The sequence below is a fragment of the Thermobia domestica genome, chromosome 7, assembly GCF_964235325.1.
Source record: "Thermobia domestica chromosome 7, izTheDome1.hap1.1, whole genome shotgun sequence".
Lineage (NCBI taxonomy): Eukaryota > Metazoa > Arthropoda > Insecta > Zygentoma > Lepismatidae > Thermobia > Thermobia domestica.
Genome location: NC_137460.1, coordinates 20,878,830 through 20,891,265, shown reverse-complemented (window position 1 = coordinate 20,891,265; position 12,436 = coordinate 20,878,830). Strand labels below are relative to the sequence as shown.

Sequence of the window (12,436 nt, the reverse complement as noted above, 5' to 3'; positions counted from 1 at the left end):
TTGCATTTTCTTGATAGCCGTTCTCTACTTTTCGTTGGGTTGCACCTCATGTGCAATCCAACGAAAATGGAGAATGGTTATGTAGAAATGTGTGGTCCAGCAATGTTGTCACATCTTTGGCTCATTTTTAACTGTGATGAATGACTTTAAGTAGTAACACTTACAATTGCTGATGTGCGAGCTTTGATACTAGTTTAAATAATAAAGAAATAAATAAAGAGTGGTGATTGATCATGTCCACTACTTACCAACAACTTAGATTCAGTTTTGATAAACACTAAGAAGGGACAGACCAAATTTTCAGGTGAGGAAAATCAGTTCAAGTTTAGTTTCAGTGAAAATTGCTGTATTTCTGTTCTGAAGGTAGATAGAAATGTTTTGAGCATGGCTTTTATACTCGTACTTAGAAAGATAGTGTTATACGTAATAAAGTGGTAAATGTCTTGGAAATCATTGATAACGTGGCGATTGTTACTTTGGTAAATGTCTTGGAGATCATGGATAACGTGGCGATTGTTACTTTGGTAAATGTCTTGGAGATCATTGATAACGTGGCGATTGTTACTTTGGTAAATGTCTTGGAGATCATTGATAACGTGGCGATTGTTACTTTGGTAAATGTCTTGGAGATCATGGATAACGTGGCGATTGTTACTTTGGTAAATGTCTTGGAGATCATTGATAACGTGGCGATTGTTACTTTGGTAAATGTCTTGGAGATCATTGATAACGTGGCGATTGTTACTTGACATGATAACTGAGGGTCTTCAACTAATTTTTTCTTCAAGATCTTTTATTTGACGGTAAAATTACAACTCAAATCCCTGCACCAAAACATTACAACAGGTATGACATCACAAAGTGTACCCATCGAATTCTGTGTTATAAGAAAAAGACTTGGAAAATGCTTTTTTCTATCAACGCCGTAGCTGTGGTGGTGTATTGTTTCCCGTGAGATCGTTGTGGTGTCTAACGAATTAATGATCACTAGTAAAAGCCAGCTGAGCAGCGTTCATCTAGTATTGTGAGGATAATTAGGGAGCTACTTGAGTAGGAGTAGAGAATTAGCTGCAACGATGATGGGAAGTGCGATATGTTAACAATATATACATCAATTTATAGTAATAGCACGGTGACTTAGCGGTTGGTCGCTTACCTCTGGTGCGAGGGCCCTGATTCTATCGTTCAAAAAGAAACCAACCTTTAGATAAACCAGCTCAGTAACTTAAGTTTAAAATTTGATCTGTGTACTTTGAATTATATAACCTCCACCTCCAGTGTACATTCACCAAAACAGATATCCAAAAATAACTTTTTCCGAGATGTAGAGGCCATGGAACGTGTAACCTCGTTGAAATAAAGAATTTCATATCACCACGAGTACCATATCTATCGTCGCTCGTTCCAGAATGGGATTGAGAATATTACAACCAATGAAAAACAATCACCCTAACATCAAAAGGAATAGTTTAACAGAGCGTTTCTCAAACTATGATCCGCAGAGCATAGGTGGTCATCGAAGTATCCGTTATGGTCGTCTGAGATTCAACATTAGACCAAAAACAAGGGGAGGGGGATCACTTAAATTGCATATTACGTTATGCAGTTCAGATTCTTTGTAATAAGGTAAACATTATACAAATGTGACACTAGTAATAGTCGGCTTCGCTCTACTGTAGGACGATGGGAGCCTCCCATGTTGCGCGGAGTCGACAGACACACTTCAAAGTTGAATATTGGGCAGGCACGATAGCTTGGAATGGTCTACAACTGGAGGATGGAAAGTGGATAGAATGCCATTTCATAAGAATCGATGCCATTTTAGTTATAGTGGACCTTTGGAGCAATATCAGTTAACAATGAAATATCTGTACAACCACTGCACTTCAGTTCGTTTCGTTCGAAAACATAAAACACATTGTTTAACTCTTCAACAATGTCGATGGCAGCTGTTATAGCATCCAATTCGTCACCCACAACCGTGTCTGCGCGTGCGCATTATTCAATCTTTAAATATGGAAGTGGGCTCTGCGCTAATCTGTATAAGTATACTGGTGTGCAGAAAAATATTCCAGAGAAGATTTTGACTTATAAAAGTGGTCCCAATTTGTAAAAACTTTAACCAACACTGGTTTAACAGGTCATCATAATGTGTGGAACCTGGTAAATTTGTAACACATTATTTCGCAGTGATGACAGAACGTTAAATGACGATGCTGCAATGTGATCTTTGTAATAATAAAACATTTCTCAGGGAACGGGTGAGTCGGATGTCGTTAGCCTGTCTCCCGGATATCACATCCTGCCGTTTTATATACATATTCCAAGAAATCAGATATTTATATATTTGAGGTTGTGTCATTTTGAAGCTGAAGCGCATTTTTGTGGTCTTTATAATACAACAAAATGACCATACTTTTTCTTGTGGATGTTAAAAAGGCCTTGCACGTATCCGTATGAAATTCATTTATTGATAGGAATATGTATGTATATATATATAAAATCAAGTATATATATATGTGTGTGTGTGTGTAGAATAAGCGAAAGTTTTCTCCTAATCATCCGTTAAGAGTGGATAGAAAAAAAAAAGCCTAACGCGGATATTTAGGTAAAGCGGATTATCGTGAATTGCTGGAGGCTTAGAACGTGTGGAGGAGGCTCTTGCGAAGGACGTGATCACAGTCAATGGAAAATCTCCTCCCCCGTCCCACCCACCCTTCTCTTCTTCCGTAGATCTCCTCTCCATGAAACATGCAATTTAAATACAATTGGTCAGTTTCAGCTTTTATCGTGTGCATACTAGATCAATGGGAATGCTCACGTGGAAAATTATATTTTGGAAAAAAAGAAAAAAAAAAGCAGGGGAAATTGTTATGTAAACCCTCGAGAGATTTTATTGGGAAGAAAGTACTCATGCTTTTCAGGCAGATTGAATAAAACATGTCAATGAACGCATATTGAAGTAACATTACAGAATGGGGAAAAAGAAAAGAATTCAAACAGTGGCTGATGTTGCTACGCTACGAGTACAGGGAACTCCACAGTAATACGAACTCGCATTTCGTGTATATACCTATCTTATATATATGATAGGTATACTGTATACATGAAATGCGAGTGACTATGTTTGTGACTTTGTGCATCTAGAACCACCCGACCGATCTGGATCAAATTTTCAACATATAAAGGTAACCAAGAAAGTTCTGCCGCTTTTTGTGGAGGTCTGTGTTCAATTGACTCTCACACTGTGAGTTGAATGAGAATGGAGATAAGCAGGGCCGGATTTCCCAATAGGCCCGGGCCTATGGGCGCAAGCTCCCAGAGGGCGCAAGGCCGAGAGAAAAAAATAAAAAAATATCTAGAAATAAAAATAAATAGCCATAATTTAACATACTTTTTGAATTGATTTTAAAAAATCAGGCTAATAAAGCATTCTGATTTTGAAGTTCATTGGAACAAATAATTGTTGGTAAAGTTAAAGATAAAATTGCATCGTGGAGTGGTGCTTAAGCAATTAACATATAGGCCTGATATAATTTTATAATAAAGGTTTTTAGGAAAGTAACTTTAACCAGACTAGGGGGCGGAAAAAATTATTGGGCCTAGGGGCGCCAAAATGCTAAATCCGGCGCTGGAGATAAGGCGGTCAGTTGTTGGTATTGGTTGGTTGTGGCAGTTCAGTTACACCGTGAACTTGCGTAAGAACAGAGTGAACATAGAACCTCCACAAAGTCATAAGGGCGTGTATGCTGTACGAGTTCAAACTGGGGTCAAACGCCGCTGCAGCGGGCCGGAAGATAATGCTAGGCCTTTGGTGAGGATGTCGTGATTATGCGAACAGTGCAGTCGTGGTTTAATAAGTTTAAGAACGGTGACGAAACACTCGCCGGAAGACCAACACATGTACAAAATGAAGATCAGGCAACAATTGAAATGAACAATGGCCAGACAATGTGAGGAACCTGGACTCACAATTCAGTGTGAGTGGAAAAAAAACACACACACACACACACATTTGGCAGCACCTCCAATAACTTGGGAAGCACTACAAGTTGGGTCGATGGGTCCCACATGATTTGATCCCGGGGCACAAGACAACGCGAGCAGACATCTTTTTCTTTGCTGTCTCGTCTGAGGAAGGAGCTATTTCTGGACAGGGTGTTGACATGTGATGAGAAGTAGGTCCTGTACGAAGCTCCACGGCGCCGTCATCATTGGTTAGCATCCCATGAACAAGTTCCAAAACAGCCGAAACCAGAATTAAGTCCTCCTGTGTGTTTGTTTGACTGCTCGCGGCATCGTGCATGGGGAACTGCTACCAGTTGGTCAGAGCATCAATGCAACTGTGTACTGTCAGCAGTTGAGCCATGTTCAAGAAAAACTCAAAACTCTGGAGTCAGCACGTCTGAATCACAAAGGGATCCTCCTGTTACAGGACAACGCTAAGCTCAGTTTCTAGGATGACCCGGTACATCATTCTACGCCTTGGATTGGAAACACTGTTGCATCCGCCATATTCCCCGGACATTGCACCGTCCGATTATCATCTATATCTTTTCTTGGACAATCACCTTAGAGGACGCCAGTTTAAATCCCTAGTAGAGGTGCAGATTGCGTTCTTCGCTTCACGGCCCATTAAGTTCTACCGCGATGGAATTCATGGCCTTCCAGAACGTTGTCAGAAGGTCGTCGATGCTGGTGGGGATTATGTTTGATCTTCCAGGTATGTCTTAGGTGACATATCTATGTTCGAAGGCGGTGGGTGAAAAAATCGACAGAAGTATGTTTTTTTTTTTTTTTTTTTAATGTGGTTTGGGTGTGGGGTGGATTTTATCATTTCACTTTGACGATCGCAGTAAAAAATGGTCGAAAATGACCTATATTAATGTCGAATCCATAGTTTTCGGGATCGCTGAGATGAAGAGTGACATTTCCGAGCCGTTTAAATCAAAATTCAGCCCACAATAGTAATATTATAACGGCGTCAGAGGATTGTCACTACATCGAAGCATCGTCACTACGTTCCCGAACATGTGCAAAAACGCGTAAGTCTGGTTGCCACTACATACATACAAAAACAGCATACTTCACGGGTATCAAATACATGACATAAGCAGTTGTGCATTTTAAAATTTTTATTTCAATGCAGCGAAGCGGATAATAAACGCTAGTATTGCTAGCCAAGGATAGTACTTTGAAGGAGATTAGACAGATTCTATATAAACTTATTTCATTGTTTCTAATAAAATTAATCACCGTTCTTTTTTTAAAATCTTACCTTGTACATTCGAATTATTTTTGGAATCCTGAATCCATATTAAAGAAATTTTACCATTATGTTACCAATTTTGCTTGACGTTAATGTCGCAAATGTCACTAGGAACAGACAGGAACGTGTCATCCACCGGACATCCGAATCAAACCTAGTCATTCGATAATCATAAAGATATGTTCATGCAGGGGTGCCCACAAAGGGGGCCTATGACGCAAACTGCGTCATTGAAATATTTGGGGTGGTTAAAAATCTATATAAATATGTTTGAAGGGGCGTAAAAATTAATCGAAAAGATTTTTTTCATGGAAGAACACCTACGGATAGACAATTGAGGGGGGTGCGACATGGACATGAGGGGGTGGGCACCACTGGTTCATGCACATAAAATTACGTGCCATGTACAACGGAATAAGTCCCTGGGACTCATTAATTCTGTTAGTATAAAGAAAATCGTAGACTCGCAGTGAAATAGCTATTGCATCAACACTGTTCATTGGAAAGTCATTGTTTATAGTTCTTTCTCTTCAGCATGAAACAAACTTTCCAGATGTCCTATGTATTATGGCCCATAACGTACTTGAACATAGAAAATTGGGGAAAATATCGGGAAAATTCCCTCCAGAAATCCCTCCCATCAACTTTGGATCCCTCTGGAGTGGCCCCTGGTAAAGCACACAATCCAAACGCATCTCGAAAAATACTATATGGGATGACAAATGTGTGTACCAAGTTTTGTTTTGATAGACGGTTCGAGTTTGTATGTACAGAGCGTATTGGTATACAACCTTTCCCCTCATTCCTATTCTTTCTATCAAAAGAAAACTTAGTCCACACATTTCTTATCCCTATAGTATTTTTCGAGATACATTTGGAGTGTGTGCTTGCGCCTGGGGCCACTCCAGATAGGGTCAAAGTTGATGAGAGGGATTATTTCGAGGGAATTTTCCCGACATTCTCCCAATTTTCCCTGTTCAAGTACGTTATGGGCCACAATACATAGGACCTCTGGAAAGCTTGTTTCATGCTGAAGAGAATGAATTATAAACCATGACTTTCCAATGAACAATGTTGATGCAATAGCTATTTCACTGCGAGTCTACAATTTTCTTCATATTAACAGGGTTAATGGGCTTCAGGGCTCCGTTGTCCGTGACACCTAATTTTATGTCCATGAACATATCTTTGTTATGTTTGTCGAATGGACTAGGTTTGATTCGGATGTCCGTTGCTTGTCAGAATATATTAGTGAGGCTTAACGTGATTGGATAGTTGACAGTTGATTTTAGTCTATGTTGAAATTGTTACAGTCAGACATAAAGTATTGTACCGTAAAGATGAGTGAACTTCCTGCAAAACTGCGCCACATTTTATAATTTTATTTCGATAAAGGCGCATATGCTGCCCAGGCTGATGAAGAAATTTCTGTTGTTTATGGGCAAGATAAATTATCAAAAGCAACAGCCGGAAGACAGGTTCAGTTACTTTCTTTGTGGAAATTTTGTTGTCCACTCACAGTGAATGATATTTTGACAAAAGTCGAGCAAAAGCAGCATGTAAGCAGTTATGACGTTGCCGATTACTTAAAACATCCATCACGAAACAGTGTTAAACTGTTGGAGAAAGTTGGCTACAAGAAGCAGCTCGTGGTTTGGGTCCCACATGATCTGATTGGTCGAATTCCTATCTGCGAATCTCTACTGAAACGTAACGAACTGGGACTATTTGTAAAGCGGTTGTTCACGAGTAATGAAAAGTGGATAACCGAAGACAACATTGTGCGAAAAAGATCGTGGTCGAAGCGAGAAGCTCCTCAGTCCGTGGCAAAGCCCATACTGACGCCAAGAATAGTTACGCTGTGCGTTTGGAGGAATTGGAAGAGAATCGTATATCACAAGCTGTTGCCGCCGGGGTAGAATGATAGATTTGGACGTATACGCTCGACAATTAACGTGAGTACACCTAGCAATTCAAAAGAAACGGCCGGAACTGGTCAACAAAACAACGTTGACAACTCCTGACCACATGCATCTTTAACTATTGATAAGAAATTCAGAGAACTTGGCTGTGAGGTTTTAATACATTCACCACATAGCCCGTACCTGGAACCGTCAGATTATCGTTTGTTTGGATCTCTACAGAACTCCTTGGATAGTGTTAGCTTTAAAAGAGGCCTGTGAAAACCACGTGTAATAATCTTTTGACCAGAAACCACAGACAACGAAATGATGATATTGCCAGAAAAATATGAGATCATCGAATAAAATATTGTACATGTGATTTCCTATTGTTATTTTCAAATCACAATAAATTTATTCTCAGTTTTGACCTCCAAATTCTCAATAATCTGACATATGCTTTTTATACAGTACTTATACATAGCAAAATTGGGAAGTCGGAAAAGAATTGCTTAGTTGTGAAAATGAATAAATGTGTTGCTCTTTAGAATACTTCCAGTACCACACGTTTCTGTAGTGCAAAATCGTGAAGGTTAATACAAGAACTTCGTGTTTAAAATTCGAAATCTTCAAGGATTTTTCTTTCTTCTGATGCATATGGTAACTGCAAAGTTCACCTTCGTAAAATGGAAATTGACTGCTCTGTAGCCTTATGTTTCTTTTATGGTTTCTCAAAGTTTTTAAATTGATTTCAGAAGGATTTGGAAAGAAAAGAAAAGAAAATATGTAATATGTCGGCATTAATGGATTCTGTCTCGAAATATGCAAAACAGGAAGAAAAAGGTCGAATGTCTCCTATACAATTTTTTTCCTGCCATGTTTTTTCCTCTTTCTTTTATTGTGTGTGTGAGTGAGTGAGTGAGTGGGTGGTCGCATTGGGGGTAATTCGCCGCCATGAACTTGAAAGCAAGGTCATTCGTTGAAAAATTCATGAATTGGATGTTGGTTATTTTTATGCTTCCATACACACACATATACAGAGAGAGAGAGAGTTCTGGCAGAGGGAGCCAGAAAGAAAGAAGAAAAAAGAAAAAAAAATAAATATGCAGAGGAAGGCAATGGAAGAATAATAATAGAACATAAGAAGGAACATATTCTAGGAATGGGGAATGACCGAGTACGTAGAGAAATAAAGGTGCATTCGTAGTTTTTATTTTATCGCTGGAAATAATGCTCATTGACATCATGATTGATCTGTGGACAACATAATGGGGTGTCCCAACTATGTATTGCTATGAAAAGCATGTGATTTAACCCTTTTAAATTATATCTCCTATTTTTAGGTGATAGGATATAATCTTCATTATTCGATTAAAAAAGTATCAATAAAGCTTTTTACTTCGATTTTTTTTCAAGCCTGGAGGCATTAAAGAACACAACACGTTATTTATGCTTTCACGCCTTTCTGCGTCGAGACACAAGATGTGATGATGTCATAACTTTAAAAAAAAAATATTTTTTGTTATCCGTATTTTTATTATTTTTTGGTGGGCTTACCTAGAAGATTGAAATTTTGCACACACATTCACTGCACCCCTTAGTATTTTTCAGATCTCTCTGTTAAGGGTCCAGAGGGGCAAAAAAAAAGGATATTTTTAATAATGAATCCTCTTTTTCGCGATTTTCCCGCCTTGGATACATGATGGAGACATGTGAATGGTCCGCTTGGAAGGCTGTTATATTCTGAAGAGAATGATGTGCGAATCTAGGGTAAATTGAGATGTTTCAGGAAATTTTTATATTACATCCAGATCATTTGGGACATTGTGGGGATGTTCTTAGCTCATTGGTAAATATTTTTCCCGACCTTACTATTCAAGATAGAAGTTTGGAATTTTGTACACACATTTAGTATTTTTCAGTTGATTTTGGGATCTGTGAGTTAACACGGGGTCCAGAGGGGCTCAAAATTTTTAAAAAAATAGAAAAAAATCCCGGTTTCCTTCAAAATTTCTCACCTCAGGGACATGGTAGGAAATCTATTTTGAAGAGAATGAGATACGAACCATGATTCTAGGATAAATAGGGATGATGCTGCAGGTGCCTGACAAAGTCTGTAATTTACCTTTAAAAAAGCCATAATTTAAAAGGGTTAACAAACATTATCATATCATAAGTTATCTTGATTGATTTGAGTTTAATGGGGAAGGCAGCGGCGTGGCTATATGCTTCCATCACGATAAACCTAAATGTCCCACATACCTTCTTCTAAGCTCTCTCTCTCTCTCTCTCTCTCTCAGGTAGCTGGGGTCAACTTTTCGGATCGTTGTCCTCCACTTGTTTCTATCTTGTGTCATATGCACTGTGACACCACATTGTACCATATCGTTCTTAATACAATCTCTCCCACTTCTTTGGCCTTCCTCAGGATCGTTTCTCATTCAGTTCCAAAGCATTCATCTCTCATAAAAATTAATGGCCTCTCTGTGTGTGCTGTAGCCGCTAGCGAGCGTGATCCGTGGTTCAGTGGGCAGGCCCGTTTCCAGGGGGGTCTAAGGGGGAGCGGGCCCCCCTAAAATTTTAACGGTAGGCTTGCAAATGAACTATAATATGGTGATAAACAATAATATTTTTGGATCGGGCCCCCTAACTTCAGCCGCCCCCCCTACATTTCTGGGCTGGCTACCGGCCTGTCGGTGGGAGAGTATTGAATACATTACATTGGTTCAGATTCCACCTTAAAAAGTAGATCCACGTCTCATGTAGGAGAAAGAGACACTAAACTTCATCAATAATAATAATAATAATAATAATAATAATAATAATAATAATAATAATAATAATAAGAAGAAGAAGAAGAAGAAGAAGAAGAAATAAAAAATGACACTTGCGTAACGTGTAAATAGAAAAAAAGTTGGACAAAATAATATGATTAAACAAGACAATAAAATGATTCGAATAAAAAAATTTAAATAGAGGTCTTAAAACTTAAAAAATGAATAAATAAATAACCGTATGGAAAACGTACAACAAGAAAAGAAATTTTTAAAAAATACCATAATAGTGATACATAAGAGGGAAAATCTAAAAAGAAAACCCCGGAAAACGCCAAACACGTGTCTGAATCACAATGATAAATTGAATAATACGGACACTAAAATCAGCGTGATTCTCCAATACCTGACTTACATTATTAGGTGCTATCAGCATCCTCTGAGGTCTTTTGTATTCTAGACATGCAACAAGAATGTGCTGAATACTCAGATAAGCTATTTTCTCTCACTGAGTAGCCATTTGTATGTAGTTGACAAATACACATTTTTTATGTAACACAATATTCCTAATTGTCCTAAAGTAAGTAATGAACAGGACGTCCTTACAGATAACATGGAGGAGAAGCTAGAACTCTGATATTTCTAGTTAATATTGTTATACAGGTTATGGCCTAAACTACGTCATGAATATTTTAGGAAAAGTACGGCCTGTAGTTGGTACAGTTCGCAGAAAAAAAAAACTGCAACATGAGCATGTAAGTTTATTGTGAAACGACGAAGTCTTTTGTTCCAAAATAAATGTGCAGGGGAGGACGTCAAGGTTCCTCTTGTCGTAATTCGTGTCACTTAGACGTTATGTTGATTCCCTGCTCTGTTAGGCGTAGTTTCACAATAAACTTACATGCTTATGTTACAGGTTTTTTGCTGCGGACTGTACAGGCCACGAAGGCCGATGGATTGTGTGAAAGTAAAATTTCGCTTTTACTAATCATAGTTCGACACTTGTACAGTATATCTTAATTTTTTTTTAAAAAATAAACTAATCAAAGCAAACATTTATTATTATTAATCTGTGTTCCAGTTTCGGTAGTATATCATCAGCAGAAAATCTAATGTGTGTCTGATGAAGACTGAAACTGGAACATAGATTAGTAATAATAAATGTTTGCTTTGATTAGTTTTTTTTTTTAAATTTAAGTTACAAATCTAGAATGAGCAACATTCTTAGGGGAAGTGATGTAGGTGGTGTCGTTTACATATAAATATATTAAAGAAATATATTACAAAGGTGAGTTTATTTCTTTCATGGGTGAATATATTAAAATCATCATCATTACAAGCTTGATGCACAGTTCAGCCATAAAATCTAAAATTAGTTCAGGTGTAATTATATTAATGTACCTTTATTAGTTTTTAAATTATGCAAAACGGCACATACTTTTGGTACGCACCTCATATATATAGCTCTGGTCGCCTTTACCCTCCCAGTTTCTTAAGTCTCCACTTTACGGTGATTGGGTAACTACCCTACCGAATTTAAACTAGAGTAAAACAAGAAATAAGCATTGTATCTATCAAAGGTCGAACTCGGCCCGCCCGGTAGATGTCTTACTGACTACACCACAATGGAAGGATACGAGATAGTTAGTTAGCAGCCAAAATGGTGTGTAAAACTGTATAATATGTTTTTTTTTAAAGTACGTCCTTGATTAAAACATGTTCTCGAATAATTTACGCACTTTTTATACAGGCTTTACATGATTTAAATAGTAATTTTATTGCCTTCCTCTAAAATTCCAGTCACTCAAATTGTATAATGAATTACTTGTGTGGTTGCAGTAAACAACTATTAATTAATTAAAAGTGATACAATCATATCATATAGGCCAGCCTTGTGGTCCTCGTGGTCTGCCGTTGAGGTCCTCTTAAATTTAGTCCAAAAAATTAATAGTCCAAACTAGTCCACAAAAGAGCACAGAAAAAAAAATTCAACTCAGTTTCGTATCACATAGTATAGTTGTTAATCTCAAACGTAGTTTGGAAATTACATAAGCAAGCGCCTTTCACTTTCCTCTTAAGGATTAACATTAATGAAATGTATTAACCTACCTGCTCCATAAAATATTCTTCATACTCTTTAGTTATTAAGAGAAAATGTGTGTTATTCTATTAATATCAAAATAAAATTAAGGGAGTTTTAGTTATTACCACTTCGAAAATACAAATGTACATATTCTCATTCTCAAAAGATATAACAATTAACATATTGTCAAAAGATATGAAAGAAACATGGTCCGTAGAACATTCTATTGAAAGTCGTTCTCAGTTGAGAAATATTCCAGAAACAACACTGCTGTAGGTTAAAGGAAATGACAAAATCTCAAGGAACACTGTTGTAGGCCAAAGGAAATTAGAAAAGTTTAGGAAACACTGCTATAGACTAAAGAAAATAAGAAATGTTCAAGAAACACTGCTGTAGCCTAAAGGAAATG

At 37.6% G+C, this 12,436-nt stretch overlaps 1 protein-coding gene across 3 annotated transcripts in view; it reads left to right on the top strand.

Annotated features, from left to right (window-relative positions):
- The window catches only part of Hr39 (Nuclear hormone receptor FTZ-F1 beta), a 331,622-nt gene that overhangs the window by 256,783 nt on the left and 62,403 nt on the right, over positions 1 to 12,436 (top strand). The gene's annotated exons all lie outside the window — the stretch shown is intronic.